Raw genomic sequence first — 13,233 nt, 5'->3', positions numbered from 1 at the left:
CGTCCCAACCATCTAGTGCTTTCCTCATAATAAATTCGCCGCACAGGTTAAATAACTTGGGTGACAAAATACAGCCTTGACGTACGCCTCGTTCTGTGTGGAAAGCTTTGGATTTCTGTTTTTCCAATTTCACGAAGCATGAACCATCGAGGTACAGATTCTGTATCAGGAAAATTAGGTGTTTAGGCACGCCCATCTCCACAAGCACGTCAAACATTGTTCCCCACTGTACACAGTCGAATGCCTTAGCGTAATCTATGAAGCACAAGACTAGCGGTTTCTTAAATTCGCGACATTTCTCGATGAGAACACGAACATTCAAGTAGTTAGTAGTTTTTAGAAGACAATATAAATCAAATCAAATCAATTTATTTGCGAGAACCTAGCGAGAACACATAAAATACAAAAAGGCGGTAAAATAATTTACATAACAATGTTGTGATGTTTTCCGCCTGCATGCAGGCGTACAAATTTGAAAAAAAAAATAAAGAAATGATACATGGTGTTGATGGTATAATGCTATTAAATAGATGTATGTTTAAATAGTACCCTTTTAATATGTGTTAAACCTTCCACAGGTGCTCATGTAAACCGGAGGGATTACGAGCATACTTCAACAAGCTCTCTACTGCGCGTTGGTATGCCGAGTTGGAAGCTGCATGATATCACCTCGCTTCCTCGTAAAGTGATTGTGCTATTAGCAAAATGGGTCTTTCTAAAGTTATCTTAACACAAATTGCTTCTATGCTGGGGGAGATAATAAAGTAGAAAAAGTGCAATTATTGATATGATTTTGCTACCTATATTGCGTCTCTTTATTTTGATCAGAATAATAATGGGTTGAAGTTGTAATTGTACTTTGGTGTAATAAAAGGGATTATCATTTAAACCCAAAAACAAAGATAAAAGACGCATATGTCTGTTATCCATGAAATTAGAAGTTTAAACGAAAAAAAAACTTAACAACGCCATCTATCGTGTTTTTAAGGAACGCCGATTGGAAAATCCTTCATTGTAATAATCATTACTCATGACCCAGCTCAACCCATAAAGCATCCACCCAGTAAGTACCTACGTAAACATTCGTTACATGAGCCATGTCAGGGACCTTTGCTGGCTGAACAGTAACGCTTCTTCTTCTATCGTGTGGGTTGTGAGGTGAATTACCAACCTCATCAACCCTGGTGTCAGGGTTATTATTGAGCCGCCAAAGGCCACTGTCGTGACTCATGTAACGACTACTTACTTACATCAATAAGTAGTAACCGGGACCAACGGCTTAACGTATGCCTTCCGAAGCACGGATCATCCTACTTTTTGGACAATCAGGTGAACAGCCTGTAGTGTGCTAACCGAACTAGGTATCACAAAGTATTTTTTGTGATATTTCCTCACCGGGATTCGAAACCGGGACCTCCGGATCGTGAGCCTAGCGCTCAACCACTGGACCACGAAGCTGTTAATTCACACTAACAATAACATTTTAAATGCGAAAGTAACTCTGCCTGTAAGTCTGTAAACTTTTCACGCTGGACCATTGAACCGGATTGATGAAAGTTGGTAAGGAGATAGTTGCAGACGCAGGAAAACACGTAGGATAGATTTATCCTGGAAATCACCCCCTAAGGAGCTCAAGAAGGAGAAGCGAGTGAAAGTTAGTTGATAATAAATAAATAGCACTAACTTCGTCACAAAGGTATCTAAACTAGTATTGTTTCTTATTTATTTTTGTCATGGCTTATTGTACTTTTTCCGCATGGCACTATAACTACTTGGCCAGACAAATGGGGGGCGCTGAAGGCCAGGACTCGGACTACCAAAGTTGAATACTAGTATGTGTACATTGGGTGTGAATCAATGGGATATATAGACAAAAAGTCAGGGCAGCGCACACCTTGTAAAATCTGTAAACTTTTTAGTTTTACAAAGGTATTCCGAGCTTTTATCCGATGGGCTTTTAGAAAAACTGTGTTAAAAGTCTTTGTTCCCAAAAGCACTTCACCTGGTCGTCCATTGTTTAGACTTCCCGCGGACAAAAGCTCCGAATGAACTAATGGGACGGTGCTATCCCTGACAGTTGCATTCCGCCTACTGTTTCATAAATATTTACTTTAAAGTGTTTAACTTGTACATTGATACCTTCTTTATTAACTGGACTGGAACAATTTATAGTTTACAATCTGCTTTTCCTGACGTTTTCAGTGTGGATTCAGTACAATGGGAACTATTTTTCTTTAAGACTGCCTGTCCACGACTGAGCTAAGTGGCTTTTTGTGAAAACAGCTTTAAATTCCTCCTCAGTGTTTGCTTTTCCGAGGCATGTTTCTCCAGAACATGATTTTGACATAAGTAGGTAAAAACGTAAACAATTATGATGTAAGAGTTTACGCAATGGCCCTCAAACGTTTAGTAATCAAAATTCATAATAAGTGATTATGTTAATTCATTCACAAGTGTTGCCAATAAACACGACACTGTATTTTTGTCACGCGAGCGTTCTCGGCGGGAGCGGGTTAAGAGAGCGTCGTCGTGCGAGGCGGTAAATTTGTTTTCTCCTAATTCAAGGAACACATTTGAGCGGTAGATTATTTGCGTGGAGTCGTGTAACTCCACGTGACAAAAATATCGATGGCTCCCGCGCGAAGTGAACATCAAGCGTGCGGCTTGAAAACGAAAGTGTTTGTCTTCTTGCGCACACGGTCAACTCCTTATTACGTATACTGTCTGTCATTCCTCGTGTTTTTATTGTACTGCTTCCCTTTTTACATGCAAGTCCACAGCTTCATATTTAGTAGAGTTATAATCCTTCATCGCTAAAATGCTCTAAAATCGAAATCTTAGACATAATTGCGCAACTACAAATGAAGTAGTGGGAACTAGTTCGTAACCAAATCGACGGCCTATTTCTTTTGGTTGTACAAATAAATAGGGTTCGTAGACCCCATATCGGTGCTTTTGACTCAAATTAAACCAGGCTTGCGAGCGAAACTAGAGCGTAATACTGAAATGTTAAAGGGCGAATTCATTTGCAAATGTTGCGTTACGTTTAGGGTTTCCAAGGGGTTATTGCCCCCCCCCCCCCCCTCTGTTAAGGCAGCTTTACTACGCTGTCTTCTTGTACTATCGCTAAATTATCGTATTACTACAGAAGAGCATCACATCTTCACGCTGAAATTGCCTGAAAATTAGAGCAACAAAATGTATGAGCCATCTTTATCTTACCAGTAGGCAATTGATAAGGTGTTCTGTATCGATCTGCGGCCTTGTTCGCGTTTACGTATGTTTGTATCGTGTGTACTTTACCAAGTTTTGCGAGATTTGGGGAAGTTTAGAAGTCGGCTGCGTAAACTTTCTATGCCTCCCTCCCTTTCCTCACCTTGTGGCGACGTCTTCAAACAACTCTACAGATAACTTTTGATATTATACTTCTCCATTATCTGCGCTCGTGGAGCATGCTCTAAGTCTTGTGGTAGGTATAAAACCAATTATGTGGACAGACTAATAATTTACACATATAATATAAAACATGAATATTCATAAAGAAAAGTTATGCAATGGGGAATCGAAAACATTCTGTTGTGGTAGGCGTTATGAATATTGCGACAAGTTATCTGCAAACGGACGGCGTTATGGACTGAAAAGTTATAAAATAACAATACGCATTGACGTATAAAAGTTTAATATTGAATAGAGAAGGTCGGACGGACGGACATCTTAGGACGAAGTAGTCGTAAAGTTTACTTTATCCATGGAGTTTGTATTGAGCAAGGGAAGGGTGGGACGCGACCTTCACAAAACTAGATATCTTTATAGCTTTTATTGCTTATTTTTGTTTGTTACACAACTTTTTGTTGGCGTTCACTGAATATTTTTAGCTGAGTACTTACGAATTTGAATACAGCCATACATTATTTATAAGTTCGGCATATAAACATAGTAAACATTAAATAACAAATCAAAAAATCAATTTGCTCACGTAAGTGGGCAGTACAATAAATAACTGAATATTGACCAGTCTCCATTTCCACTTTTCTTGAGGGGAAAGTATTGTAGAGTGTAATAAAACGCTGTCAAATGATGTGGGCATTATGACTCCACACTCGCATGGGCGAAGTAAAATTGCCTTTATTAATAAAATTGTTGCGAGTCAGTGAATACGAAGAAGCCGTGTTTGTGGCTACGTAATCGGTAGTTATTTTTGTTATGCGTCAGACTCGCTGGCGTCTTTGTGAGCTTGTATGTGAATCAATGAGGCGTAGCGCGGGACCCTGCCTTATATATTGTTAGACAAAGCTGGTGACAGCACCTGTCAACCCCGTGATGCGCGTGTTCAACATACCTCACTGTACTGCTTCTTCAAATGTCATGCTTATCATGCTGTACGCAAATCATAGAATCAAAGTACTACACAGTACACACAGGTGAGTTCATAGTTCCAACTACTTCCGACTGACATCGGTCTTGCTTTTTTGTAATTGTTTTAGTGGAAATTTGATATGATGTTGTTGTCTTTTTTTTGTGTATGGTGCCCTTTTATATTAAACTATTTCTATTCAATTCTAATCAATAAGTTACTTTTTAATAAACTTCAAAACACGAAATTACTATGGAATTTGTATGAAAATGCACACTGTGACGTCATAGATAAACGTGATAAAGTGACGGACTTATTATTACGTTTTTTGATTAAAATTTATAAATAAATAAGTAAATAATAAAAAGGTAAGTTAAATATTAAAAAAAGCAAATGATTTTTGACAGTTTTATGCACGTTTTAGTGCTGTCTTTATTTAGTAATCAGAATTTCATAATTCATCTTTGACCTAGGATACTACCTAATTGATAATGCAGAGCAATTGCTCCATTTAGCCACTTAGTGCATTGGTAACCTACATACACAGTTAATTAGGTAGAGAAATGTGCACGTACATACATTCATAAACTCATGCCTATTTCTCATTGGGGTATGTACAGACTATGAATTGCATGCGCAAATGCAGAAGTGTAAATTAGTTCTAACAGCTAAGGTTAGTTAGCATTAGCAGCAATATATCATACAATTTTACTTTTTTAAATGACACCTATTTGGTCTCCTACTTGAACACATCCTCTACCTAGTTTTGGAGAACGTATAATGAACATTTTTAAGACAAGGATCACACGAAATCAAAGGCGTTAAAGTTAAGTTGTTGAACGGTCTGGTAAGTTGCCTTCGGACCACTTCGCACAGTGTCCAGTCGATTATATGTATAATTCTAGATACTTAAGTAATAATTTGAGATGCTTAGGAACGCCTTTGTAAACGAACTCGAAAATATATTTTGATCTTCTTCTATCTTGTGGGTTGTGAAGTGAATTAGCAACCACATCAACCGTAGTGTCAGGGTTATTATTGAGCCGCCAAAGGCCCCTGACATGGTTCATGTAACAACTACTTACTATACTACTATACTTACTATATTTTGATATTAATTATAGCAACCTTATGGTTTAAATATTGTTTGTTGTTTGATATTGAGTTGAAGAAGAAGAAGTACGAAAAAGGTAGACCCAACCATCAGATGGGAACAATAAATGCCAAGGAGAAAGAGAGAGAGTTTGATATGGAGTAGGTACGATTCATCCTGGATTTTGCGTAAAGGTTAATCTTCTACACTGTTCTGGGAGCAAATAAAAAACAAGAACGCGTTCAGTTGCTTGTCTTCCCGGGTATGTCGTAAAAACCGACAGAGGGATTGTGTCCTCTAACATGATGGACTAATGTTATGGGCGACAGGCTGATCCCTTATCATATCCAGCTTACGACATCGTATCAACAGTGGTTGCAAGTTGTCTTTGATTACTTGTGGCTCTGCCCACCCCATTAGGGATTACGGGCGTGAGTTTATGTATGTATTAAAATTAAACGTGTATATTTAACTTTACCTTACAAACTGACCTACCCTTGGCATAAAACAGTTTCTTAACTTCTTACGTAATTTGACCTAACTCAACTTTTTTGAATAATCAAGACAATTTGACAAGAGTTTACGACTCCCCAGCAAAGTTAAGAGCGCAATAAACTGCCAAGGCTCTTTATTTAGACAAAAGACAACGAAATCAGAAAGTCTGATAGTTATTTTGCCCTGAACAACGTTGTAACTTTATGAAATATGAATTGCGGTGTTTTTTCTTTGCTAATCCATGAATAGAGTAGTTCCCAACTAGGCAAAACACGAATAACTATGGAATTTGTATGAAAAAGCAACCTGTGACGTCATAGAAAAACGTGACAAAATGTCGCATTTATTATTACATTTTTCTTTATTAAAATTAATAAATAGATTCAATAGAAAAAAGACAACACTTTTGTCACATTTAAATCTTTAGTAATCAGAATTTCATAATTTTTCTTTGACCTAGGAAACTACCCAACTGTAAATGAGTAGGTAGGTAATGTATTACATTATAATAGACATTTTTAGGAGCTCGGTGGCGCAGCGGTAAACGCGCTCGGTCTGAGATTGTTGAAGTAAAGCAACTTTCGCAAAGGCCGGTCATAGGATGGGTGACCACAAAAAAAAAGTTTTCATCTCGAGCTCCTCCGTGCTTCGGAAGGCACGTTAAGCCGTTGGTCCCAGCTGCATTAGCAGTCGTTAATAACCACCAATCCGCACTGGGCCCGCGTGGTGGTTTAAGGCCCGATCTCCCTATCCATCCATAGGGAAGGCCCGTGCCCCAGCAGTGGGGACGTTAATGGGCTGGTGATGATGATAGATATTTTTCAAGGCCAATTTAGAAGGTTCTAACCTTGTACCTATAAAAACATTAATATTTGAAATTATATTAATACGAGGTTTTTCTTGTACCTTCTTTTCCCCGGCTATACAGGTTGTGAGACACTGCAGTAGTTTTAGGCGGATGAGACGTTCGTTATGTAAAAATTGACGATTCAAAATGTAACTATGTTACCTACTGAATAAAGATATTTTTGAATTTGAATTTGTTTATCATAAAATACTTCAATAAAAGAAAGCTGAGCTAGTTCGGATAAGCTATCAAACATGTTGCAACAAGCTCCCAGATGTTGTTAAATCTAAAAACATCGTCCGTATAGAGGGTGTCATAAAGAGTGATGGATGGTTCAGCAGGCATTGTTCCTGTGACGTCACCACACCCTTGTCACGCCTAAGGATTCAGTCTCCACCAACGGAGTTGACGACTTGCTAAAATCCCTTATAAAGGGCAAAGTTCTCCACATACTAATGGATAACGAAGGTGATTCTCTGCTTTGTTGACAGCTGAGACTCTCGCACGTGCTCTGCATTAACTATCGTTTTAAGTTTAAATTGACTTCGCCATTTTAACTTCTCTTTTTTTTTCTTTTTTTTGACGTGACTTATTGTAGATTTGCCACAGATGGCGTTAACTACTTGGCCGGACTTATGGGGAGCGCTGAGGGTTCTCACCCGGTACAAAATTTAAGACAACAGGCCTGCGGGTGCCCAGTTGGGCGCGAAACTCGGCTCAGGGCGTCGTCTGATAGGAAGAATATTTGAAAGAATTAATCGACCCTAGAAGATCGATAGCGATAAGCGCTGAATGAGGGAAATCGTCGACCACGTCGCGGGGTCGGTATCAGGGTTCTGAAGTGTTTGGTGTCGCGAGCTCATTGGCCGCCTCTATGGCTAGAGTAATCGGGTCGTCGGGATCGTATATTACGTCTTTTTAACTTCTCCGCTGGAATTTCCATTCCGAAATTCCAGCGGAGAAGATAAAAGAAGAAGAAGTTAGTGAAAAGACAGAATACGTACTGCTGCATGCCCCGGGCATGTCGTAAAACCAACTATGGCGATTGCGCCGTTGATCTATCTTCTTAGACCCTACCTTACTATCAACAAAATCACACATCGTACGGGACATCGTAACGAATACTGAGGACGATGAGTTAGACCATGATTCTGAGTTAATATCAGATTGAATTTTCCGTCACAAAATCCATGATTTTCGTCGTAAATGAGCCAAGAACTTACATAATATGAAATGGTATTCATTCTGATCAAGTTTTTCAGTAACTTCGTACAGCGTTTCCGAGTTACAACATTTGGGTCACACTGCACTGCGCAGAGACGAAATGCTCAACTTATTCATTCAGGAATTCACCGAGTTTACAAGTACTAAGTCAATTAACTATAGTAACTGGTCTCAGTGGTCAGCTTCTGGTCCGATTACTTCTACGATGTGGTCCAGTTGCTATTCTGATTTAAAATAAGAAATCAGGAAAATACACTTTTACCCTTTTTATTGACAGGAAACCGGCATGTAAACAATAGGAAAGTAAAATTTTTTGCCCCTTGCTTCAAAATTGTAACAAAATACTTATTCTTATTATTAAGAATACATATTTGCAAATGCACTTTTTGTTTTGTGTTGAATAAATTGAATACGTCGTCCGCTAAAACATGAAAGGTCGTAAACAATTTTTCTTAGTTTTTCGATCTGCTACTCATAGAGCAAATAGATTACTCTCGTGGTCCTAGTCCTAGCTTCTATTTTAAAATACTATTTTCTGATTGCCTTTGTTTCAAACATTGGATAGAGTTGTTTTGAAGGAGTTACTTTCCTGCAGAAATAGCACGTGAGTAGGGTTGCGATAAAACCATTGCGGTCGGTATGTAAACAATTACAATGTTCAAATTGTTGGCAGGCGGTCGAGGATTGAGACCAGACATACCCAGCGTCTCTGCTCTAGCAGTCACTGGAAGCGGAAATATAAACTTACATACCACGAGCACAACTCTGCTTTGAACCAGGCTGTGGCAATTTTATTAATTCCAGGACACTAATCAAACTTTCCGTCGTATCCAATGAACCTCCCTCAATGAGTTTGTGTCCGGATACAGGTATAATTTAGATACAAATAATTTGAATTAATGTAGAAAATAGAAATACTAAAGCTTAAATGGCGTGCGAGTTATTCTTACAATAAACCATGTCAGAAATTCATTACTATACTTAAATTGATGTGTAAAGTTATTTGTGTAAAGCACGATCTCTACAAACGTCAGAAGTTAAACGGGGATATACTCTGTTACGTTTTAAAAAGAGAAAATTTACACAATATAATTATTGCGTGAGTACCACTGAGGTGTTCGCGGCGTGTTGGAGTGCGACCATCGCGGAAGGGTCGCTCGCGTGCCGGGGGCCACTTCCTCGACCCTAGGTGTTGGCGTTTCTGACACCCCTCTTCCCCGCACACACTCCGCTAACTGTCCTCTTTTTATGCTCTAATTGGTTCCCAAAGATTAGCCCCTCAGTGGTTTTAGTGGAATAACTTTTACCCTACAAACTCAGATTTATTATGCTACTTTTCACATGACGAAACTCGATTCGTTCGATACCGTTTGAACCGGATTTTCGCAGACGTTGCTTTTATGAGAGCCCTGAATGCCGAATAGGGGAATTGCTCCCTTTGCGATTCGTAAATCGCAGGTTCGAACTTAAATATTTCTGCCACCTTCAAGTGGAACGGGCGTGGTGAAGCTCTGAACTGTTCGGTAGAGGAACGTTGTAGGCTGTTTATGTTGGTTACATTAGCAGTGTTGTTAAAGAGAAGTTAGAGCATGTAATTGACACATGCTGTATTCGAATCCTCATACATCTGTGAAGGGATTGTAAAGGATTTTTATGTTGTTGTGTTTCAAGGCGGCATAGGTGGAGGCTATTGCTCTCGGCGATCAGGGCAGCAGTCGGGGCGGCGCCGGCCGGCAAACTTTGTCACTTAACTTCGCCATAAAGCTAAGTTCGCCACTTATTCGGGAACACTCCCCAATTACCACGGAGCTGGGATCGAGCACTGCTGGATTTATATCATTATTTATTGAGTAATAAACTTCCAATTACCATCTTCTTTGCACACTACACGTATGTGTTTGTCGTAGCCGTTAGTCGGTCAACATGTATCGTGTCAATAGTGTGGGTATCTACTTAGCTTCTGCCAATCGAAGTACCGAAATAGTAAATTTAGGTAACGAGAGTCAAGGAGATTCACGATTCGCCATCGTACTCCGACTAGTTAGCAGAGAAACCCTTTCTTCATATAATTATTGGACAAAGTCGATCGCAGTGGGCGCTGACAATTATCATAAAGTCAATCATGCTTCATTTTGGAAAAGCAATAAGCGTTATTCTGATTTCTACTCGTAGTAGAATACTGAGTAAACTTCTCTCTTGTCAACAACAATATAAAGGGTTGTTTAATTGGGTCATTGACCTCACAACCAACAGAGAGAAGAAGAGTAAACTTGTGTTTGTTTACAGAAGTACGTTTAACATGGAAACAACGTTAATAATATCACCATTCTATTGCATGCTATACATACATATTGCTACATATTAAAAACTTGTAAAGTGTAACTTTCGAGAACTGTGTAATTTATAATTAATAATCGGACGAATTCACATCAACCTGTTGTTGATAGTGCTATCCTTTTCTGACACCCATGAATTAATTGATGTGGAACAATTACGGTACAAAGAATAAGGGCCTGTCCACATCACCACGGCACGACGTCGTCGCCGTGGAACGTACCCCACGACACCGCAAAGTTACACGTTGCCGTGCCTTGTAAACTTTCGGTACATTCTTCACCAAATAAATAACAGTCTCGTTGTAGATATGGACCGCACAAAACGTATTCTGCTTCTGTTGTGTGTGTATGTGGCCCTTAGGGCCTGTCCACATCACCACGGCACGACGTCGTCGCCGTGGAACGGTGCGGTGCCGTGGCGCGGCACGTTGCCGTAACGTGGGAATTTACGTTGCCGTACCGTAAAAATGTACCTCACGACACCGCAAAGTTACACACACAACAGAAGCAGAATACGTTTTGTGCGGTCCATATCTACAACGAGACTGTTATTTATTTGGTGAAGAATGTACCGAAAGTTTACAAGGCACGGCAACGTGTAACTTTGCGGTGTCGTGAGGTACATTTTTACAACGTAAAATCCCACGTTACGGCAACGTGCCGCGCCACGGCACCGCACCGTTCCACGGCGACGACGTCGTGCCGTGGTGATGTGGACAGGCCCTTATGTTAGCTCTTGTTATTATTCAGATAGCGGGTTAAATGAGGTTTATCAAATGAGGTGGAAGTGATTGATGACAGTTAAATAAGATTATCTGCACGGCAGAGATACTACAGTGTTGTGGAGTTGTGGCCACAGGGTAGGTAGTTGTGGCCTTGGCCAGGAGGTGCGATAATTCATAAAAATGACGGCGACGACGGCAGCATGGCGCGTGAACGTCACCCGTTGCGCGTGACCTCCGCACACGCACCTGCCATCAACCATCATGACAATGTCGCCTTTATTACTAACTATATTTCCTTTCTTGCGTGGAAGCTAAGGTTTACTAAAATAATTTAAAGCACGAATTTGTCTACTCGTACTCTAGTTTGCCGAGTTCCAAAGTTTATGAGTATTCGAAAAAGAGAACTGTGCAAACATTCTTTTCTTCCAGAGTGCGTACAGGATACAGGTTATATACAGCCAAGTTTCATATCGACCCGATTTTTATGTAGAACAGATTCGAGCTTTGGTGTTGGGGAACAATTGGTAATAAAAATATATTGTAAAGTTGTGACTTTACAATATATTTTTTGTTCATATTGCATGACACAGAAGACCTAAATGCGGCAAACGATTCAGTGGTGACGTGGTAAATATAAAAGCTGATAGAAGGTCGGGCGCGGTAACTCATTAGGGCGAAATGTTTTTGCATTCGTGAATAACAAAGATGTCCCAGTAATCACGATTGTCAGCGGGGCTTTAATTACAATCCGCTGGCGAAATGGCGGAGAGCTGATGAATCGATTTTCACTCACGAAGCCACTTGGCAAGGACGAAGACGAATTCAGATCACGCCAAGTGCTCAGCAGAGCTTGCCACAAGTGTACAGCGACCGGCGAGGGCCTCCTACCTTCGTTAATCATCACGCTCTCAGCGCACCTATTCGTTAATTAACAAACAAAAGGACCCTGTCCCTTTTTCTCTTTGTAAACAAAATAAAATGAAAACATTCAAATCCTCTGTAATACAAGAATATTTTTTAGGGTACCGTACCTTAACGGGGAAAACGGAAAAGTACATTGAGGGACTTGCCCTAATTATTCCAAAATACAATGTAATGTCAGGAGCATATATAAAAATAATTGTTGCGAATTAGAGAATTATGTTGCTATATACAATATTGCATATATTAATTTGGATCAAAATAATAATGGGTGAAAGATGTAGTTGTCATTATTTTACCAAAAAATCCTCTTGGTATTAAGTCAGAATAATGAATATTCTATACGATGTCACTTACACCCCGTACAAATACGTACCGCCCGGCCTGCATGACAACCGCGTCGCGCACGGCGTGAATTATATCGAGCGCTTGGACCAATACGAATGCTATCTACGTAGATGGACGTCAAACGACTATTGGCCTCGATATAATTCGCACCGCGCTCGGCGCGGTTGCCGTGCAGAGCCTACACGTAGCCATACACGTACATATGGGGGTTACTGACTCTGTAACGAATACTGAGGGGAAGGTTCCGACCATGAATCTGAGGTGATATCAAGTATAATTTTCTGGCGGAAAATTCATGAAAATTTTAGTCACTTCACTAATTTAAGAGCCACGCTCTTGTCGGTGTAGCAATTTCCTTTCTTGTCTATCAAAGACTAATTCCTCACCTCCTTATAAAACACGACGTTCGTCTTCACTTTAAATTTTAGTGCTTTTTTAAAATTATTTACAATTAGTTAGATACTTTCGCAACGGAAAATTCCACTTGATATCAACGCAGAATCATGGTCTGAATCATCTCTATACTCCACTGATCTATTGTACCTTGAATGTGATATATTAACAATTAGGAAACTTTATGTTCTATATACAGTTCTCAAAAGACATCAATCTGTTAAACCAGATCCCTCATATCTATTGAAAAGAATAAAAAGCAAAGTTATACAGGCTGCTAGGGTGAAAACTAGTTTTGCGAGACGACAATATGATAGACAATCTGCACACTTATATAACCAACTCAATGAAAAACTAGAAATCTACTTCTTATCTAAATTCGAATGTAGAAAAAAGATTACTGCATGGCTCAAATTATTAGATTATAAGGAAATAGAAAAGCTTTTCGAATACTTGGTATAACACTTATCCCTAATTAGTATTAGTGTAGAGGACCT

The 13,233-nt window shown here is 39.6% G+C and overlaps 1 protein-coding gene across 2 annotated transcripts in view; it reads right to left on the bottom strand.

Annotated features, from left to right (window-relative positions):
* LOC126379866 (frequenin-1) overlaps window positions 1-13,233 on the bottom strand; it is a 217,539-nt gene that overhangs the window by 106,784 nt on the left and 97,522 nt on the right. The gene's annotated exons all lie outside the window — the stretch shown is intronic.

This window comes from Pectinophora gossypiella, chromosome Z, assembly GCF_024362695.1.
Source record: "Pectinophora gossypiella chromosome Z, ilPecGoss1.1, whole genome shotgun sequence".
Lineage (NCBI taxonomy): Eukaryota > Metazoa > Arthropoda > Insecta > Lepidoptera > Gelechiidae > Pectinophora > Pectinophora gossypiella.
This window is presented reverse-complemented; position numbering and strand designations above follow the sequence as displayed.